Raw genomic sequence first — 23,397 nt, 5'->3', positions numbered from 1 at the left:
AGCGCCCCGCAAGCGCCGCGCGCAGCAGCATCCTGGGCTCTCCCGAGCCGGCGCCTCGCCTCGCCTCGCCTCGCCCCGCTCACGGCCGGGACAAAGTTCTCTCCAGCGCCCCGAGGCGACACATCCAGATCCCAGCGGCCGGGTGGGGGGGGGGGAGCAGCCCCGCAATTACAGCCGCCCCGCCATGGATAATAGTGCGCAGTATGCAAACTTCGCGGGGTACGGCCCGGGGAGCGCGGCGCGGCACTAGCAGGCTCTCTGTAAACGGGACACAGTGTATCCGCCCGCGCTGGTTACATTAACACGCGGTTTCGCACTCCTCTAGCTAACCAGCCACCCGGCCCCGCCCACTCGAGGGGAGGAGGGGATCCCTGGCCAATCGCCTGCTCACCAGCCAACGTGGGGTGCTGATGTACTCCTCTCAACTGCCCAATGGGACAAGGCTCTGGTCCCGCCAGCTCTCCTGGCGGAGCTGCAGGACCCTTCCGAGCGGACCAATAGGAGGCCGTGGAAGGCTCAGAGAGGCAGGGAGAACGGGAAGGTCGGTGGGAAGGAGAGGGGGAGAGGCTGAACTGTCAATCAAAGTAACGTGGGCGGGGGGGCAGAGGAAAAGGAGGAGGAGGGAAAGGGAATGATGGGAGGCGTGTATTGCTGGGATCTGGTTTATTCCTCCACTTTTCCCTCTCCCCTTTCTCTAGTCTCAATCTGTGAAAGTAACACGGAGAGAGAAATACTGCATCCTTCCATAGAGCAGGACAAGCTGCAGTTAGAACCAGACATACAGTACCCTGGTTACACACACTAGCTGGGGGGGTGGAGCGTTATGCTCCAGGCTTTGAGGTTGGTGTTCACATATCTATCTGTTTTAAATTTTTCTTAGAATAATTCGCCTCAGCGCCCAGACCCAACATGGACAACTGTAGCCCAAAAGAGAATTTTTCAGAAAATTATGAACATGACAAAATGGGGGTTGTAGGGAAAGACGGTTTACCCATAACATCTACTTGTGGCCCACTATTTTACACACACGGACTTTATGTTTCAGAGTAGCAGCCGTGTTAGTCTGTATCCGTAAAAAGAACAGGAGTATTTGTGGCACATTAGAGACTAACAAATTTATTTGAGCATAAGCTTTCGTGAGCTACAGCTCACTTCATCGGAAGTTGTTGTTATAATACAGATATATAGCCCATCCAAAACAATATTGAAATCACATCAAATAAAAACAGGTCCCATTCTGCTCTGTTTTCCTCAGGTTTTTATCCAGAAGAACTGAGTGCTGTTCATTGCTGTAAATTGAAAGCACGTTTGGGCCTATGATTTTTGATCCCAGAGTTTACATCTAATTCTGAGGGACAAATATGGCATGCATACACATTTAATTTATAGGTTACATACACATAGGTGCACAAACTGTGGCACTTGTTTATAGTATACTCCCATAGAGAGAAAATATAGTAAAGTGAAATGAAAGTCTCAAACTTGATCTAATGCACTGTAATGCACAAACTGCAATTTAGTTACAGTGGCCTTCAGACAGAACTGAAGTTGTCCTTTGGATAAAACTGACTTTTTCCAAGAGGGTTCCACTGGAGTTAAGTAGTCAGAAACTTCCAATATTATAAACAGTTTTTGGTCTATTGGAAGTAGACTAGGGGTCAAATAAATTCCAAATGCTCCATGTATGACTACTGCCCCGCCAAATACTCACACAGCCCACAATGGGATATAAACATCTTCAGAACACATCCTCCAGTAACAACCATCTTATTCATAACAGAATTTAATAATCAAGCATTATATACTAGTAGCTTTAAAATAATGCTTTAATAAATAATTTAAATTTAATGCTTTAAAATAATTTAAAATAATGCTTTAATAAATGTTCATATACTTATTCAGGTAATATATTTTACCTAAAGGAAAAGTCCTAAAATATCAAAGGGAATCACTGGAACATAAAAGGAGCAATTTTATAGTAAACATTTTCTCACCCTACAATTAAACTTACCTTTAAACGTTTATGTGATTTCTTCATAATTGTCACTATGTAATTTCACTATGTAATTTCACTATGTAATTTAAATTAGAACTGATTTTGGCTAAAATTCAATAGGAGTGAAATTGTTACGTCCCTAAACAAGAGCAATTTATGGCTTTATTCAATTCTCAGTGTTATTTTTTTAAACTGCATTATTACCAGTTTTACCTACAATAAAAAATGACAAAAGGCGGGGGTGGGAAGGACAAAAAAACAAAGCAAACTCTCATTACCTGCGAGTATTTTGCAAAACACCAGATGAATTTTGCACTCCTCAGGGTTTTGAAATTGAGTGCAATCTCATAAGTAAGAAGGTATATTTTCTTTTTTCACCGTTTCCTAGGGGCAGTCAACAAAGGTTTGCTTTTCAGTAGAAGGCAGTGATTGTGGCACCAGACTGTAAATTTGTCTAGTGGTCCATGCAGAGCACTGGGAGTCAGAATTTCTGAGAGTTCTATGCCCAAAACTCTGCCAACGATTTTCTGCATTATCTTGGGCAAGTCAGTTCACCTCTCTGTGTATTGGTTTATCCATATAAAAATAAGTATTAGCATATTTAGCTACCTCACACAGGCATTAAGAAGCTTAATTCATGCTTATAAAGCACTCTAGATTCCCCAGATTAAAAGTGCTATAAAATACAAACCATTATTATATATGTTGTGGGTGCACCTGGTAGTTATGGAACCTGAGACAACATAACACTTTCTTATCCAGTTTTGGTTAATACTATGCTTAACCTGCTGGCACAAGTTGTTAATGAGATAAAAACAGATAAAGCATTAAAACAACAGTGTATTTTGGAACAAGAACAGAAGTGGATTTTTTTAATTGCTCACCTACATGAAAGTTGAAATGTCTTGTGATCTTTATTTACCATATTTAAATTTTTCAGGGCATGTTTTAACAAATACAGCTCTCTGTTTTCCTCATACCTTTTAACAAGTGCTTTCTGACCTACTGAGATGCTAGGAGAAGAGACTTAAGGGTATTTTGAGCCTCTTCCATCAAAATCAGTATGAAAGAGCAGTAAAACCAGTAGTAGAACTGTTTGGGGGTTGATTTTTTTTTTTTTAATGAAAGCTGCTATATGAATAAAATAAGTAAGTAAATTAAATAAATAAATAAACTCTTTCACATATTTAACTTACAGTTGAATATCATTGTTGATGGAAGGGGACCAAAATCTGTTCTTGGTTACACCTATGTAAATGTAACCTGAATTTAATTCAATTGGAGTCTATGATGTTCCTTAATACTTAAACCAGTGGAACAAGAGCAAAATTTGGATAAGTGAATAAGCCTATAGAAAGCTGTATCCCATTCAAGGTAATATATTCTCCCAGATTGTTATGCTGTAATATTTATACTACTAAATTCTCTAACTGCATTAAAAATAATGGTGTTTAAACAATCAAACTGCTTTAGTCTTATGTTTTAAATAAACGTACAATTTGCAGAGGCTGCCTTCAATATTAATATACCAGAAATCTTTCCGATTAATCATAATTTCTACTCTTCTGTCTGAAGTCTGTTAATTTTCCCACTATGAGCATATTAATGTAATTTTCTTACTTCAAACAGCATAAGAGCCTAATTCTGTTTTGATTATGTACCAATACTAACATTGAAGTCAGTGGGAGTTTTGGGTGAACAAACAAATCAGGATCAGGCACAAAATGTAGTTTTAGTATATTAGGTTTCAGATGTAGCATCTTGCTCTGTTAGGGAAATGACATTCAGTTTATACCTTAGATGTTTATGGGTTGTTGTTTTTTTTCATTTCCAGTTAACATTATTGGTTACAAGCAATATGAATATATGTTTTCAGGTTTTTAAAAATTCCCACAAAGTGGCAATATAATAAAATGCTATATGATGTCAATTATTAGGACTTTGCTAATGCAGAAGAAAACTCTTTCTAAAATTTGTATTTTATTTCACTCTTTTCCAACCCATAATGCAGTGAGAAAACATATGTTAAAAGGACAATTATAAAATTCAATAGATTTTATGCTTTTAAAATTCTGGATTTCAGAGTTCTTTGGATTTTCAGTCAGAAAAAGAAAGTACATGTGTTTAAATATTTGTTTGCAATGTGCAAAGAGTACAGCTAGGAGCCAAAAGTAAAAGTGCCTGAGTCATACAGTACATGTAATACAGTAGTGCAATATTGTTGGGATTATAATTGTTATGATGAAATGCAAAAGGAGTATTTGTTTTTAAGATTCTACCTTATTTATTAAATCAAATGATGTGAGAAAGTTAAAAGAATTAAATTTCTCATAATTCACTATCTTACAGTTAATATCTGTTCTTTACATTTTTTATGATTTCAACTTTTTCTTTCAAATTAATAATTTTCCTTATGCACAGGAATTTTTGAAAAGTTCCAGAAGAGCATCTCTATGTTACCTTCCCTCAGTCTCCTGCTGTTAAAAAAATTCTTCCAGACTAAGTAGGAAAAAAAATCAGTAGCAAATCATGCAGCAGTAAAACCTCAAATAAAATCAGATCCAAAGAATCTCTTGTGGTTTCGCACAATATGGTAAAATTAGAGATTGCAGGAAACCAACAAAATTAAATTGGGAACATCTGAAGAGAAATGACCAGACTTTATGAAAATGACACATTGACTGGCCAGTATGCTTTTTTATCAACAATTTCTTTGTTGAAGCACAGATCAAAGGAACCTGCATATGTTTTCATTTTGTTCTAACTAGAAAAATACATCCAGATGTTTAATAAGCATTCTGTTGGTTTTTCTGCATTGATTAGATATGTTGGTACTGTTTGCTTACAAGTGTAGCCGGATCATTAGCTAATGCAAAGAAATGTTTGCAGTGAGTTGCTAATTAGGTCTTTTGGAAACTCTCCACACTCAGGAACAATTTGTACAGTGGCCAGAAGAATTTGCGGTACTTGAGGAGTTGTTTTCCCTTCTGTGTCTGGGAAAAAACAGTCAGTCCCTTTCCCTAATCTTCTTTTGCCTACAGGGATTGCAGTTTGATCCCAGAGGGTTGAAGTGCAAATAAATTAGGAAGAGACCACACACACACACACACACACAAATCTCTTCTATCAGTCAATCTGCAGAAATGCTATTTGACAAAAAGTTAACCAATATGCAGTGTTTAAGACTAAAATGTGTTAAATTTTCCACCTTAATGTTATCAAATACACAGCATTTTTGAGCATACTCTAGAGACAGATGGGGAAGCCCTTTATGATAAATGAGTGTACTTGAATCCATTACTGTAGTACTTATAATTAAAGTAGCTCCTTTACAACTTCAGTACTTTTGCAGAGTACTTAGAGACAAAGCTTAGGGGAAGTGAATACATGCCTGGTGAAGGAAAAGGAAAGGGTGATTAGAACCACGGGGAGGGACTCTGAGAAAACGGTTTGCTTTCATAACTTTAATCTTTTATACTGTGTTAAAGTTAAAAAGGTGTCAGAGATATTACCCATTTACAGTGTTGTCATAGAAATTGTTTTAGACTTCATGGCTCCGGCCTGATAAGCTTCTAGGTGCAGTGTCACCTTTCAAAAGATGCTTGACAATGTCAATGACCTTTATAATGAAGACCACCTGTCAGTACATCATGCTTTTGCCTCTCTCTACAGAGAGAAATCATAGAAGAAAGAACAGTGTGTATTTTATGTAGCAAGCACACACACATCTTGAAAACACACATATGCTTAACTTTATTCATGTGAATAATCCCATTAAAGACACTGACACTGCTCACGTGAGTACAGGTAAGTATGTTTGTTAGACATTATGGGATCAGTGTTGTACATAAAACACATACACGCACTTTTATAAATGAGGCTGTATGAATCCAGAGATTGTATTTTCCTCTGTGTTGGAAAACACCTAGAACTATTAAGATTGCTACCACAAGATAGGTGGTAATAGTAAAAATAAATGGATAATATTATTACCATTGGTACAAATGTTAATTTTTATAAGCTATGACACTTCTCTCCTCAGGTCTACAGTACTCATAAAACTGGTATTTTGCAGCTATTATATACTATGAATGCATCAATAGAAACTCCACAGTAGAGGTTCTGTTGAGATTGTATCTAAAGCAGGACTTAAAATTATTCTGCTTCACCATAAAAATGAATGATTGAATTTAATCTCCAAATTTGGCTCTCTAAGTCCTAACAGGACAACTGAATTTTTCTATGTAATTTTTAAAGTAAGAGTTGCTTTTGTAAATTAAACATTTATAATACTCCCTTTTTTGAAATGTTGCCCTATTTCTCACATTTCTTTGGGCACCTCTAGCTAAACAATCGCATCTCCCATGCTTCAGAACCACATATTATGCAAAAATCTCAGACACAGGTCACTTTTAAATTGTAAAATTAAACACATAAGGAGTTATTCCTCTTATTTATCATAATCTAATTGGCTTTCACCAAGACTAGCCAACAGAACTGCACAGAAGGATCAACTGTTTCTATTTGCCCTTATTGTCAGCCTGCTTCCTTGACAAGAAGTAACATTTTGACAAACAAATGACATTTTTCAAAAATTGTGTTATTTATTCTCAAAAATGGTTTTTGTCAAAATCTTTTGACCTGCTCTATCCCTAACTAACCAGTGGTTGCCTTGCACATTCTCCTGTATTCCTGGTGAATCAGGGAGACAGACTGGGCAGCAAGAGTGAGAGGAAAGGGTCTGGAAAAAAGCTCTGTGAGGTCATAGGGAGTAAATAGGAATGTGGGAGAGATTTGGTGAGGATAAGGGGCTCAGAGGGAAAACGATTATCTGCTGGGAAGTTGGGGGGAACATAGGGGAGGGTTGTGGCTGTGAAGGGCACCTGGGGTGAGAGCACCCCAATGTCTGTGCTGATGTATAGACACACAAAGGGCTCCTTTGATGCTCCTGACTCATCACCTGAGCACTGCAGCAGCAACACCCTGAGGAGCCCTTCAAGCACTGATCAAGACACATTCTGGGGAAATCTTGGCCCCACTAAAGTTGATGGGAATTTTAACATTGACTTCAATGGGAACAGGATTTCACCCTCTGTTTCCCCAGCAATTCTGCCCTGGCCCTCCAGCATATTGAGGCCTTGTCTACACTGGGTTTGTAACTATCTATGCAAACCCCCAGCTTAGACCCAAGATTTAAAACGGGGGAAATTTAGGCTGCTGCTTTTATGTACTAGGGAAGCAAGGCAGAAGCATAGAGGGAGCCTTTCAAGCATCAATGCCTGGACACAGAGACACCAGGCTCCCCCGTCTCTTCTACCTAAACTAGCCTCAGATTGACGGCCCTACCAAATTCATAGCCATGAAAAACATGTCATGGACCGTGAATCTGGTCTTTTATGTGCTTTTACCCTATCCTATACAGGTTTCAAGGGGGAGACCAGCCTTTCTCAAATTGGGGGTCCTGACCCAAAAGGGAGTTGCAGGGGGATTGCAAGGTTATTTTAGGGGAGCTGTGGTACTGCCACCCTTATTTCTGCGCTGCCTTCAGAGCTGGGCGTCCGGAGACCGGCAGCTGCTGGCTGAGGGCCCAGCTCTGCAGGCAGCAGCACAGATGTCAGGGTGGCCGTACCACACTGAGCCCTCCTTCCTTCTGCGCTGCTGCTGCTGCTGGTGGCGCTGCCTTCAGAGCTGGGCTCCCTGCCAGCTGCCACCACTCTCCAGCTGCCCAGCTCTGAAGGCAGCAGCAGCGCAGAAGTGTAGCAGTACTGCAACCCCCCCCACACACAATAACCTTGCGAACCCCCCCCCCCAACACACACAACTCCTTTTTGGGTCAGGATCCCTATAATTACAACACCATGACATTTCAGATTTAAATAGCTGAAATCATGACATTTACCATTTTAAAAAATCCTATGACCGTGAAATTGACCAAAGTGGACCCTGAATTTGGTAGGGCCCTACTCATGTCCCTGCCATGATACAAAGGCACTGGACTCCCATACAGCCCAGGCTACTCCCCATTGCACCTCCCCATTGCACCTCTTTGGGGAGCCAAGGTGAGATGGAGGGATTATGTGAGAGGAGTGCTGGTCTGCATGGGAGCCAGGAAGAGAAACAGGATTGGGGAGCATGGAAGACACTGGAGCTATGCAAGGGAGCATATGGGGTTAGTGGATAACATATCCATGAGCTAACCATGTGAATAACTATCAACTCTGATATCTATACTGAATAAAAAAACTGAGAAATCCCTCAGAAAAATGTTACTTTTGAGTTGATTGTTACACGCAAATCAATCACTACATGCTTAAAAAAGGAAGGAAATAGCAGTTCAGATCCCCAACACCCCATTTACACTCCACTTATCTGTTCCCCTTCTCAACCAGAACTATCACCCTTCTGCCATACACAGTCCACATAAGCCAGCCCTCATCCTAACCAACCACTATGTAGCCCTCAATTCTGACCATTCATATAATATACCAATGCACCCAGATATGCAGATTTAAATTTTATAATTTATTCATAACAAATTGAGAACAATCATTAATAAGATAGGTCATCCAAACACAACGTTTTTAAACATTACATAAGAACACTTATTGCAGCCTGTGTCCTATTTTTGATTCCATTATTCTGATATTACACTACTAAGCAGTGCAGTTACGTTGGTGTAAAACTGGTGTAAAGGAGTGAAGAATCAGGTCTACCATTTGCAGTCAGATCTCCCCTGACTTAATACAAAAGCACGTTCTGTCTGATAAATTAAAGCCACAGCAACCCTGTACCAGTCAGCAAAACACATGAATGTGTAACTAATAAACATGGTGGGATACTGAACAGGTTGAATACTGATGTACAGGATAAAGCTGGCTTGAGTCATGGTAAGGGAGACAGTTCAGGATGGAGAAGCAGAACTGATGACTGGAAAATAGATGGGATGTTGAATACAGAACTGTTGGATCCTTGCTTTTTGTGGTTTACATAAATAGAGATGAGTGCATCCCATAGCTTAAAGTTAAGGAATGATTTTGTATGTGAGATTTAACATCTCTGTATAATATATAATTTAGTATGGGAGATTATGGATACAAAATTCTTCATTAACTTTGAGTTAAGGTGGCTAGTCTGCAGATCCCACCAACGCAAACCACAAAAAGCAAGGAAATAAGTAGGACGTTTGTCCACATACATATATATCTTTTTTAGTATAAATATACATCACAGTATATTGAATGGAATATTTTTATATTATGCACATGGATTAGTAGTGACTAAGTGTTAATATTTTCCCATTAATTCCAGGTTTTCACACAACTGGAGTAAATACATTATTAGTCTTCTTGAACTAGTTCAACTTGAGTGTCTTTCTGCCAGTGCTCTCCACATTCACAAGTGAAAAGAAAAGGAGTACTTGTGGCACCTTAGAGACTAACAAATTTATTTGAGCATAAGCTTTCGTGAGCTACATTCAGTGCCTCCGATGAAGTGAGCTGTAGCTCACGAAAGCTTATGCTCAAATAAATTTGTTAGTCTCTAAGGTGCCACAAGTACTCCTTTTCTTTTTGCGAATACAGACTAACACGGCTGCTACTCTGAAACCATTCACAAGTGAGATATCCTTGAAGGACATGGACAGTATTTTGGGCTTTGTAGAAAGCTGCCAGTTACATAGATAATTAATAATGAGATTTTATGAAGTTGGGCACCTTTTTGAACCCATTCTAATGACTCAGAATACAGACAGTGCACGTTTTGTTTTTTGTTTTTTTCGTTTTTGCTTTTAGGTCAAAGAGTAGGAACCATTTGACTAACAAAAGAAATAATTAGTTAAGCATTTACTGATATATTCTATACTCATTGCACATAGCATACTCTGCAGTCTTGCAGAACAATTGTAGAATATGCCATGTAATTTTCAATTAAGTGCACTAGTTAGACTGAAGGCCAGTTACTTCCATGCAACTTCATTTGGAAGCACTGAATGATTTTTTTTTCTTTTAAAAAACATCTTTTAAAGCTGATCTACCTTATGTTATTTTCTTCACTTTCTTTTTTTAACAACTTCAACTTGCTTATATCCCTTATAAATTGGTTTTAATGATTACCATTTATTCAAACAAATACATATTTTTATTTTGAAATGACACCAGTAAATCAAGCAGATATGATGACTGCTTTCTAGATTAAAGGATCTTGGTCTTCAGTCTGAATTAATAGTATATACCTTCCTTTCCCTTGAATAGTGTTGAAATTACAGTTCAATTCAAAACATAATACCACACATTTTGAAGTAAAATAAACTTGGGGAAAAACTATGGTCATTATCATTGCTTAGCTTTAGCTCTGTGACAGGCCCAGTCTACCCTGGGAAAGGGGACATATTTGAAAACAGCTTTTAAAAATTATTCAAACACGGCTCCTGCTGAACCTTTTCCTGGCGCAGTGGACTGGTGACTATAGATAAGGCCAAAACATGTTTTTAAATGGTTTCTGAATATGGTTCTAACTCATGCCAGCCATTCAAACCATGAGCCAAATTATGTCATCCTTAATTGAGCAAAACTCCCATCGGAGAATTCCTCAAGGATGGATGAATTTGACCCTATGTTTGAAAACAGTAGGGACATGGGTGAAATCTTGGCCCCATTGAAGTCAATGACAAAACTCCGATTAATTTCAGTGGGTCCAGGATTTCATCCAATATGCCTGCTTTTTATCCTACAAAATGATGAGTGCTCTAGGAGGTGCTGAGCATCCTGTCAATGAAGATCTGCAAGTAAAGTTCTGGGAACTACGCACCTGCCAGGATCAGGTTTTAATCTGGTTTTCAAACATAGCTCCCTTCTCAGCATAGATTGGGCATCAGTAAAGTTGTTTATGGAGCGTTTGTAGTTTTTTGCAGCTGTATGCAAATGTGTGGCCATCTTGTCCTGCAGCCACTTATGCAACAGTCTCTAATAGTTTTGCTGCCTGTATAATAGAGCTGGGACTTGTTACAGATTGATTTATAAGACTTTCCAGGGTGTGTACACATACACACAAAAAAAGCTTTAAAATACTTTACTTGGAACATGTGTACTAGCTACTGGATTTTTAAAAACCCCACTTTTTATCATTTGCTCAATTTCTGTAGCCTTTCCACTTAATCCCACAGAAATTTTAACCTCTAATGGCCACATACTAAAACTTTTAAAAATGGAAATATTCTGATTGATTTCCAGATTATTTTGACAATCCCCTGGTGCATTGTTTTATGGTGCATAAAGTTGAAACTCATCAGTAAATCTCCAGTAAAAGCAAAGAACAAATTTATCTGGGTAATAAGTATTTGAAAAGCAATAGATGGTGGCAAATAAAGTTTATTTTTAACTGCTACTTCAGATATTTGCTTTGCTGTCTTTTTTCACTGAAAGTAGTTGAGAAAAAACATTAAATCAAGACTTGGGCCTAGTTAGATTATTATCTATAGGTTAGATTATTTTTCAGTAGCAAGAATGATTAATCTTGCATACAAGCTAAGCTGTATTATATTTGATCCTCTGAATTTAGGTTTATTTCATATCTAATACACAATTATCAGCTGTGTGCTAATAAATAAACCTTTTGACTAGGGCTGCTTTTAAACTAACAGAGAAGGCATGAGTTCGATGATAAAATCAGAAGCTTTGGACTTCTCCAATTTTTCCATGCTGAGTGTATTTTTCCAGCATCCCACAAACAGTTATAACAAAAAATTACAGATTTCCCACAACATGAGGAACAGAGAAAGAAAGACTCACATGTGACAGATGGTACTTATGTCATTTAAGGTTCTCAGATACCACCATGATGCACACAGTACAAGAGCCTGAATAGCAGAGGACAGAATATTGCAACTCCTGATTTTTTTCACAAAGTTCAAAAAAGACTTCTTACCTGGTAAATAGAGAAAATGCTTTATCTATAGATATTTTAAATCCACACGTTCAACTCACAAATAAGACAATCAGTGGATCAAGACCAAGACATAAGTAAAACTGATTCACATAAGTAAAACTTTCAGTTCTTGGAAACAACACAAACAAGTCAAGCCTAAGGTCACCTCACCGCGATTGTCCCAGCTCTCTCGAAGTTGCAAATGGTTATGCAGAATGCACACACTAAAAAGCATATCTGTCTTACAATGTCATAAAACCACCCCAGGAAATGCAGTTCTGTTTCTGGTTTTACCCATTTACACCTTCTGTTCCTCAATAAAAATGGCAAGCTGCAATTGACACCTGAGAAAGTGTTACAAAACACTGACAAGTATTAGAGTAATGCTGAAGAATATAAACAGCCTGCCTCAAGAAATATTACTTTTCTTTAGAGTATCTGTTTTCAAATGTGTGGTTCTTTGACAACAGGCACTTTAAGGTAATTCTTATGAATAAATCAGTTCCCAGACAATACATTTAATTAAAGTGACATGAAGGTTGTAAATGTATATCAACAACCTAAGGGAAAAAAGGTTAAGAGTACACTGTAGTTTTAAAAAAAGAAAAGGAGTACTGTGGGTGCCACAAGTACTCCTTTTCTTTTCGCGAATACAGACTAACACGGCTGCTACTCTGAAACCTGTAGTTTTAAAGTCAGCAAGATAGGCAATGCAAAATTAAGGTGACACTTTAAAAAGAAGTTTTAATGAATGGAAATGCATGGTAGCACCGTCAACCTTAACTCTGCCCCGTATCCCACCATCATCCTCATGGCAAGCAAGTCTAGGGGGAAAAACAGTTCAAACGAGTTGGCAGTTTTTCAAAGAGATATTATTAAGGGCACAAGAGCAAACTATCCCACTGCCTAGGGAAGACAGAAAGTATGGCAAGAGACCATGGTGGCTTAACTAGGTCTTCAATGATCTGAAACTCAAAAAAGAGTCCTACAAAAAGTTGAAACTAGGTCAAATTACAAAAGATGAATATAAACAAATAACACAAGTATGTAGGCACAAAGTTAGAAAGTCCAAAGCACAAAATGAGATTAAACAAGCTGGAGACATAAAGGGTAACAAGAAAACATGCTACAAATACATTAGGACAAAGAGGAAGAATAAGGACAGGGTAGGCCTGTTACTCAATGTGGGGGGGGGGGGGGGGGGGGAAGACAACAGAAAATGTGAAAATGGCACAAATGTTAAATGACTTTTTTGTTTCAGTTTTCACCAGAAAGGTTAGTAGTGATTGAACGTCTAACATAGTGAATTCCAGTGAAAAATGTGGTAGACTCAGAGGCTAAAATAGGGAAAGAACAAGTTAAAAATTACTTAGACAACTTAGGCCTTGTCTACACTACCAAGTTTTGTCAACAAATGTGATGTTGACACTCAAAAATCAGCATAGTGAAAAATCGGAATGTCATGTTCATACTCGTTCCCTCTGTTGGCAAAGCGTATCCACAGTTGGGGCACTATCATTGACAGTGTGAGCAACCCACTCTGGCTACCTATCCCACAGTCCAGCTTGACACCTTCTGTCGCTAGGTGTTCTGGGAAGGCAGAGCAGATCACAGTGCATCTTGGGACCGGGCTTAATGTCCTGGGATGCATTGCTTTCTGTCCCGGCACTCCATGCGTTTCTGGCTTTCTTTCGCAGCATTTTTGAAATGGTCCTTTGCTGTGCACCCCAGCAATTTTGTGAGAAGGGATGGCTCCTGCACTGGTCTCCTATGCTCTGTTAACTGTCATGAAGACATTGTGGATGGCAGTGCAGTTCATCATGAAGTTCCTAACTGAAGAAGACTCCCAGGTGCCTGAGATGCTGCATGATATGGATAGAAGCAGGTTTAGATTGCTTTTGGCATTCACAGAACAGCAGTGTAGGGTAGACTATCACATTTGGGCTCGGGAAACAAGCACTAAACGGTGGGATCATATCGTCATGCATGAGTGGGATGACGAGCAGTGACTACAGAACTTTGGAATGAGGAAAGCCACCTTCCTCAAACTGTATGTGGAGCTCGCCCCTTTACTGCGGCGCAAGGACACCAGAATGACAACTGCCCTATTGGTAGAGAAGCATGTGGCAATTGCTGTGTGGAAGCTGGAGACTCCAGACTGCTTCCAGTCAGTCACGAATCAATTTGGAGTGAGAAAGTTGACCATTGCTAATGCAAGTGTGCAGGGCAATAACTTCCATCCTGCTGTGAAGGACCCTGACTCTGGGAAATCCGTGTGAAATAATAAATGGGTTAGCAGAATGGGTTTCCCTAACTGTGGAGAGGCAATAGCTGGCAGACATATTCCAATTTTGGCACCAGACCACCTTGCGATGGAATACCTCAATAGGAACGGGTAATTCTCCATGGTGTTGCGGGCACTTGTGGATCTCTGTGGGCATTTCACTGACATCAACACAGGGTGGTCCGGGAAGGTGCATGACACATTCATCTTCAGGAACACCTGCCTGTACAGAAAACTACAAGTGGGGACTTTCTTTCCAAACCAGAAGATTACAGTGGGGGATGTTGAAATGCCCTTAGTGATCCTGAGAGATCCGGCATACTCCTTACAGTTGTGGGCATGAAACCTTACACGGGACAACTGGACAGCAGTAAAGAGTGGTTCAACAACAGGCTGAGTAGGTGCCAGATGACAGTTGAATGTGCCTTTGGCAGATTAACGGTGTGCTGGCGATGCCTTTATGGCAGGTTACACCTTAATGAGGATAATATTCCCATGTTCATAGCCGTGTGCTGTACGTTGCATAATCTCTATGAAGCTAAGGGTGAAAGATTTGCTCAGGGGTGGAGTGTTGAGGCAAACTGCTTGGCTGCTGATTTTGAGCAGCCAGATACCAGGACTATCAGAGGAGCCCAGAGGGGAGCAATTTGAATCAGGGAGGCTTTGAGGCAACACTTTGAAAATGAGAACCAGTCATGTAACTCTCTGTGATTGGTGTGGCAATGTTACATTACGTGTAGTTTTCCTCAGAAGCAATGGTGAAGTTTGGGGCCTCATATTCCCCTGAGCAAATGATTAAAATGCCTGTGCATGTGCTGGTAGCGCCTGCTGTCTCAATTTGTAGGAATCAAAGACAGATCAGTTACCATTCGAAAGCTTTGCTTTTATTGCACAAGAAACAGCGCACAAACGCACACAGATGCTTGATGGGAAAGGAGGAACCAGGGAAGGGCAGACTTTCACACCTGTGCATACGTCCAGCTATCATTGCGAAAGTTGTCCGAGCAGGTGGAGTGAAGGGGAAACCGAGAAGTCCCAGAAAGGGGAAAGGACTATGCGGGCGGAGTTATTTTGGGGCGGGGCATGGAAAAGAGTTCTGAATGTGCTGCAGGGAAGGGCAGGCACAGATCTGTTCAGTCTGCAGCATTATTAAGGACTTCAGCATCTGCGGTTGCTCTTCTATTACTTTAATCATCCGCTCAGTTGTGTTCTGATTCTCTTTTCTGTCCTGCAGTGCGGCTTCCCAGCACTCCTTGCATTCCCTTTTCTCTGCATTGGAGCAGTGCAGTACCTCCCAGAACATGTCTTCTTTGCTGCGTCTTGGGCACTTTCTTATCTGGAGGAGACACTCGGCTGGGGTGTGTGGGGTGTTCCTGAAGGCTATATCTGCTGAAGCACAAGGGACAATGCACAGAAGCGGGATTGTTAAATTCACACACAGTATTGAAACATTTCAGTTAAATACACCTTTTGCAACATAACAATCACTTTCTCTGTGACCTTTGGTAGGTACACATCTCTGTGAATACTTAAAGGATGGTGAGTGTTGCGGGGGGGGGGGGGGGGGGGAAGCGGGAGGCGCTCCACACAGGGAAAAGAGCACATACTCTGCAAGGGTCGTGGTGAAGACGCCTAGGGAAAAAATTTTAAAATTCTCCCACACTTTGCCACAGGCAGGGATTCTAGCAGACATCTCACTGCTAAGGGTAAGCAGGGAAAAGAGGGTACATCTACTCCATGCTTGTGGCTTCCACGCTGCTCCCGATGCACAAGTGATTGCCGACTCACATGGGAAAGCTTCCTACAATGCAGGAAGGAACAAAGCTGCTCTGTCATGGAACTTTTGGCAGAGGATTGCTGAGAACTTCCAGAAAACTTTCCTGGCGATCTCTCTGGTGGACAGGGGAAAGTGTTAGTAGATTTGTAGATAAAAAGTAAGATGTGAAATAAATTCACCTTAATTACAGTTAGAGGGGTGGGATGGGATCGGAAGACAAATGTTTCTAGTTTGTATATGAAGGATAAAAGCTGAGATCATGTAGCTAGCTTATGAAGGGATGTGTAACTGGAGTTGGGTCTAACAGTTGGGCAGGTGACTTATTTGTACCAGTTGACTGGTGCATATCTTAGTGTGTTGAGAATGTGACAGTATAGTGGAGATCTTGTGAGTGTTGACATGTCTAAATCCCTTCAATTTCTTTGAATATCTCAAACTTGTTCTTCAAAAATACATTATACTTTTAAAAATCTCTGTTTCACTCACCTTTCCTTTATTTCCTGGGTACAGTAGTCCTGCTAGCTGCAGATGAACTAGGAAAAGGAGGCTACTTGCTGGAGTAGCAGAAGAGTTAGGATTAGACCTTTGCCTCCTGGAACATATTCTGAAATGTGTCTGCTGTTGAGCCACATAATGAATAGGTCTGTGGTAGGATGAGGGTATCTGGCAACTTCTACTGTGGTATATTTATCTGGTTTTAGTGAAATTAATGAACCAGAGCCATTCAGCACAGAGACGCCTATGGTCTCTCATTTTTACAGCATTACAGGTTTAACATCATATCACCACCAGTAGGCTTTTTTTAAGGTGCTAGTTAACTTCCCCCCAGTTAAGGTTACAACCAGCCTACATTATATTTTAGCCCCTGCTATAACTTTGGTTTGGAAAAACTAGTTTGTCCAGAAACCTGCCATATTTAGTCTGAGGGCAAATGAGAATGTTTCTGCAAAGCATGTGGAAAACTAGTCAAACTTTTGTCTTTATTTTGTCTCCCTTTATTTAAAAAACAGTTTGTTACTACCTTTAAAATGTACAATATACATTAGTTAAATCTCTTGAATACTCATGTGCTGGCTATATTTAAAGAAAACAAGTTGTAGTTAAGCAAAGTTATTAATGATTTTGTTGTGCATAGGTTTTGACGCAAACCTGCTCTCACTAGTTATGAGCCCTATCTTGTTCTTGTTGATGTCTGTGGCATCTTTTTTTTGCCACTGACTTCAGGGTCAGGACTGGGCATGTATTTATTGACTGATTGCAGATTAGTAAGACCATAAGGGTCCATCGACAGCTGATCACTAACCAAATTATTTTAGCTCAAGTAGTGACTGTGACTTTGGAGCTGGAGTAGCAGGGTTCCAGTCTCAGCTCTGCATGTATGTGTGGGAGATGAGGGTAGTTATTATGGAGACTCAGCCTGATGAAGACTTTAGTTAAATCTCTTGGCTCATTAGTTACATGATGTTCACAACATATGCAATGTATTAATAAACGGGACAAAATATGGTGGTATTGTATACAGAGGTGAAGAAAAACAGGTCTATCCTGAAAAATATTACAATCTAAGACTTCAGTCTTGCAAATATTGTGCATAAAAATATGATAGCCCAGACCACTGCCATTGATTTCAATGGGACTCCACACAGATACAGGGATTGGTGTTACCACAGCTGTATAAAGGGGGATGCACCTGACATCTAATTGAGCCACTCTGCCTTGGGGTGAAGGCAGAACCATTAGGGGCCCCACAAGTGATGGAAAGGCACATTGTCTTCATGATGATGATCCTGGGATCTGTAGGACCCTATTGGTCACAACCCCCTGTCCTCCGCTATTGAAGAATTTAAATAAAAGTTCATTGGGGGAACTATAGAATTTCCTGGAGTGTTACAGGCATTTCTGCATAGGGTGAATTATCTGGTCTCATGTTATTACTGCTCCCTGCTGAGCAGTTAATAAGTAGTATGCTAAAAATTATGAAAAGCATGAAAAGTTAACAGATTTAGTTTTTTAATCAGCTATATATGAAAATTTCTTCCAATATGCACGTCCATTTTTACATGTAGCCTCTCCTTAAAGGTTTGAATCAAGTTTCTTCCCTTCTCTCCCTGGTGCTTACTATCACCAATTTTTGGACCAGTTTCTCCCCTCTCCTCATTTAGGTCAGGTTCTTTTCTGGCACCTGGTGCCTCCACCCAAGGTGACTCCTCACTGTGTCACATACCCGGGGGGGTGTCGCTTGAGAAAATTAATACTACTTCTAGCTGGCAAGGAGTGTAAAAGCCATAACACAGGGGAACGATAAAGTAAATAAAACAAAACCCAACAAAGAAATGGCTAACTATTAACTGTATAACAAAAAAGTGACTTTACTGGGGACAGGAACATAGGATATGGGGCAGGAAAGGGAAATGAATACATTTACAAATAAGTCAATCCCCCATCTCTCAACACTAACCACTCCTCCAAATCCCCAGGTCCCTCCTGGGCACCTTCCCAAGGCAGATGGTAGGCCAAAGTTCAGCATCGAGAGGCAAAGGGTTGCAGCACTGTGGTGTTGACCAGTTTAAACCAGAATTCCCCTTGCTTTATCTTCACCCTTGATTCCAACCAGACTCACTGGTTCCCTCGTCTGGAATTCTCCTATAATCCCAGATGGCTCTTGGTAGCTGGTGCAGGGTTGGATCTTGCTCTCTCTGCTGGATGCTGGTCACTGCAGTGACGGAATTGCCTTGGTCCATGCCACTACAGTCTCAGAGCAATGCAAGAACTTCCTTTGGGGAGAGTGAGAGCTTAGCTGGGATTCCTGAGCTATGCTGTTTTTCTCTCAGCTTCCATTCCACAGTCATAGCTAAAAAAACAAACAAACACCTCTCTTTCTCCTTTAAGTCAGGCTGTCCTTTCACTAGCGGCTGTGAAGCCATGGCTTGTTGTCATTGGTCCAGTGAATTGCTTGTCCAGATGACGCCATGCAGAAGTCTCCCCCATTGTCCTCAGCAGAAGTTTCTAGTTTTTTTTTTCTCCACCTCTGGCTCCAAGCATACTGGAAATTGAGGTTGGTTAGTTGTAGTCCTTTTGGTAGGGCCCCCTAGAGACTCAGTTCAGAGGTCCAGGAACTGGTAAACTCCAAGCAGGGTTACATACAGAAGATGTATATATAAAGTAACAAAACTATGTGGGTATGATTCTCTTTATGATGTTGATCAGGTTCTAGTTTATTTAACAGTGGGTCCTTCCAATCTTCTCCAAGAAGTTTTTCTTTCACATGAGCTGTTTTACTAGCAGGGACTCACTGAAGCTGTGAATAAGACCTAGTGAGAATTGATGAGCCTTGCTTAAATAAGAATCCTAATGGCTGTGAGTTTCTCTTATGGGGTAGAAGTCAAACTCAATTATCTTTACATTCAACAATTCTGTGTCTAGTGGGACACTCTTTAGAACCTCTTCTAGGTGTCTCTCTTAATTTAGCTTCTTACATTTGAAATCTGGCTTAGTGAGGAAAGATGCAAAGAACCAGTCTGTCTCTAAGCCTGGCTCTTTCTGACGGGAAATTTGCCAATCATGGCTGATAATTCTGTTCCTCAAGTATGTCATTAAACCTGCAGTTTTCCGGTATGTGTATCAGTATCTCAGCTGGTGTTAGGAGGGCAATCAGAAAATGCAAGTCACAACTTTCAGCTGCCCAACAACTTTGATTGCACCTTCCCATATATTTTATTGGCAAAATCCAGTTTTTGAATACAAATTTCTTAATTTGCTTTCCCTTCCTCCAGAAATTAACAATTTTAGTTCATCTTATAAGCAAAATGGTGATTTGATATAAGAATATAGACGTAACCAAGTCACTTCAAAGACAGATCTGGGATTTTGGCTTGGCCTGCCTCTAAAAGTATCCTGAAATGATCTAGGATTACATTTTACTCCTTCCAAGCCAAATTTGCCTTCTCTACTCATGTTGGGCAACACTTATATGAATATTTCCACTGAACTCAACAGGACTACATCCTATTAATTATTATTACCAGTAGAAAACTTAATGTGGAGGCTGACATTTCATCCTTGTGAGTAAAAACATGCCACTGAAGATTATAATATACACATTATTTATCTGAGATACCATAATTACTTTAAGTTAAATACACTTTTGAGCCAAGTAGGCCTTCAGGGTGGGCTTTTCAAATGATGCCCAAGTAATTTGGGAGTATGGAGGCCCAGAAACAGTACAAAAGAGATAGGGCTTCCATGTAGATGGCCTTGGCCTATTGTGAATCTTTGAGCAACCCTTTCCACTAGAGTGGTCGAAAATTTTTCAACTGAATAGTTTTCCATTGGAAAATGCTGATTCAACAAAATCAATATGTTCTGCATGACACTGTCAATTCTGTTGAAACTTTCTGTTGAAACTTTCAACAGAAGCCAGACAGGTTAACCTACCTGCTTGATTCCCTCAGTTCCCAAGCTTCCCAAGAGGCCTAGCTTCTAGGACCACTGGTCCCTGGGAGACAAGCAGCCCACCTGCCTGCACCCAGTCAGCAGCGGACACACCAAAAACTTCTATTTCAGTTCCCCCAAACTGGAATTTTTTGGAATTTAATTTCCATGACAAATTTTGAGCATTTGCCTTTTCTATCCCAATTCAGAATGATTCTTCTTCCCCACCCCACTGAAATATTTTTTCTGAGATGAAAATTCCATTTTCTGGCCAGCTCTAATTGCCATATACCATCCTGCTGCAAATGATCTGGTCTCAGGAAATGTCTGCTAAAGGATTGTCATGGAGTTTTTACTCCCAGGGCCCCCTCTTGCAGGTCTTTCTATGGGAAGGAGAGATTGCACTCATGCTTATTTAGGGGTAAGCTGCTGGGGCGTGAGCAGCTTATCTAGTGAGTGGAGCAGGATGCTTGTGGTGGCAGTTCAAGTAATGACAAATGAAGATCAGGCACTGGTCCAAGGATGAAGCCGGAGTCAGAGTGGAGGGGCCAAGGTGAGGGTCATAACCAGAATCAGAAGCCAAGGCCTAAGCCGAAGAGTTAATCAAGCCATAGGAATGGACGTACCTAAGGGTGGAAACAGGAGTCAGAAACTACTATGTATTCCAGACAAACAGTCCATCTAGTCCAGTATCCTGTCTTCCAACAGTGGCCAATGCCAGATGCTTCCAAGGGAATGAACTGAACAGGCAATTATAGAGTGATCCATCCCCTGGCGTCCACTCCCAGCTTCTGGCAATCAGAGGCTAGGAACACCCAGAGCATGGGGTTGCATCCCTGACCAGCTTGGCTAATAGCCATTGGTGGACCTATCCTCCATGAATGTGTCGAATTCTTTTTTGAAGCCAGTTATACTTTTGGCCTTCAGAACATCCCATGGCAACGAGTTCCAAGGGTTAGCAGTGTGTTGTGTGAAGAAATTCTTCTTTTTGTTTATTTTAAACTTGCTGCCTATTAATTTCATTGAGTGAGTTCTGGTTCTTGTGTTATGTGAAGGGGTAAATAACACTTCCTTATTCACTTTCTCTGTAGAATTCACAATTTTATAGACCTCTATCATATCCCTTGTAGTCATCTCGTTTCCAACCTGAAAAGTCCCAGTCTTTTTAATGTCTCCTCATACAGAAGTTGTTCCATACCCTTAGTCACTTTTGTTGCCTTCTTTGCACCTTTTCCAATTCTAATATATCTTTTTTGAGATGGAGTGACTAGAACCGCATGCAGTGTTCAAGGTATGGACATCCCATGGATTTATATAGTGCCATTTTGATATTTTTTATTTTATTATAATCCCTTTCCTAATGGTTCCTAACATTGTGTTAGGGTTGGGGCTGGGGCTGGAGCAGAGAAACGGCTGGGAACAAGGCAAAAGAAATGGCTGGAGCAGGAGTCAGAAGTGAGAGCAGGGTAAGCAAAGCTGCAGGCATGACACACATTGGGCAGCTGCTGTGTTGTTGCTGCTGCAAGGTTCAAGTAACAGACTGCTAGTTCTCCTGACCAATCAGGATGCACTGTTTGGAGGGGACTCTTTAGGCCTAGCTGACTTTGTTGGGTTGCATAGCAGCCAGACTGGGAGTCAGCCATGCCCCTGACATTAGGGCTCAATTCTGCATCCGTTAAAGTAAACGGCAAAACTCCCATTGACTTCAGTGGTACAGAATCAGGCCTCAAGAGATTAAAAAAGTTACAGAGCATGAAGGTATGTAAGAAAGTTTTCAAACATTGACAAATGGGTTGTTTAGATTAAAAATTAAACTGTAATGGGGCAATTAGTCCACATTATGGAGTAAGGGTCAATTCATTTCATATTATATGGCAATGCCATTTTTGATTGATAAGAAAGCAAATAAAGACTTCAGAGCCAGTGAGTTGGATTGCCCTGGAAATTTTTTAAAAAGGTATGCTCTGGTTCAAACAGGAATTATTTTGGGGAAGTTCTATGGCCTGTGTTACATAGGAGGTCAGACTACATGGTCATACTGGTCCCCTATGGCTTTATAAATGATGAGTTTAGTTTCAGCTGATTTAAATACTAATTTAATCTGATTTCACACTCAATTTTTTCCTTAAAACTGCAAAATTGATTTTTGGGGCGATTTATTGTGTGCACCATCAAGGCCAAATTTTCTGCTGGTGCAACTGGGAGAAGTGTCACTGGAGCCAATGGAGCTGCATCCATTTATACCAGATAATTTGGCCCACAAATATCATTATAATTGCATGAATATTGGCACCCTTCTTTTCAATAGTGCCCTTAGATATGAGGATATGTTTAAAAACTAAGATTTATTCTCTTTATGCTTTTCATGACTTCATGACACATGACTCCACTGTCTGATTAGTCTTTCATTCTAGGCTTAAAATCAACAGTTGACATTTTTATCTTTCCAGTATTGGACTTCACCCTGTATGTCATTCAGGTTGGTGAAGTATATGCTCATATACAAACAAAATAGTAATTCATGTTTATGACTAAAATAAACAATTATCTGCCTATAATTTCCAGGAAACATCCGCTTCTAAAAAACCACCTCCTTAGAAAGAGAACACACTTCCTTACTGCACAGAAAGCCCAAAGTCCTCTAACAATAAGGGCACCTCTTTATTTGTATTTCTTTTGCTCTGTGTAACCGTTTATGTCTGCAAATATACATTTGCACTCTATAAAGTGGCTGATGATTCTTTCCTAAAGTTTGGCCATTGGGCAGGTTGGAAGCCAATGCTGCAAAAATGCAAAAAGAAAGGGAAGAAACGTGATCCGGGTAACTACAGGCCTGTTAGTTTGACATCTGTAGTATGCAAGGTCTTGGAAAAAATTTTGAAGGAGAAAGTAGTTAAGGACATTGAGGTAAATGGGACAAAATACAATATAGTTTTACAAAAGGTAGATTGTGCCAAACCAACCTGATCTCCTTCTTTGAGAAAGTAA

The sequence above is a fragment of the Eretmochelys imbricata genome, chromosome 5, assembly GCF_965152235.1.
Source record: "Eretmochelys imbricata isolate rEreImb1 chromosome 5, rEreImb1.hap1, whole genome shotgun sequence".
In the NCBI taxonomy this organism is placed as follows: domain Eukaryota; kingdom Metazoa; phylum Chordata; order Testudines; family Cheloniidae; genus Eretmochelys; species Eretmochelys imbricata.
This window is presented reverse-complemented; position numbering follows the sequence as displayed.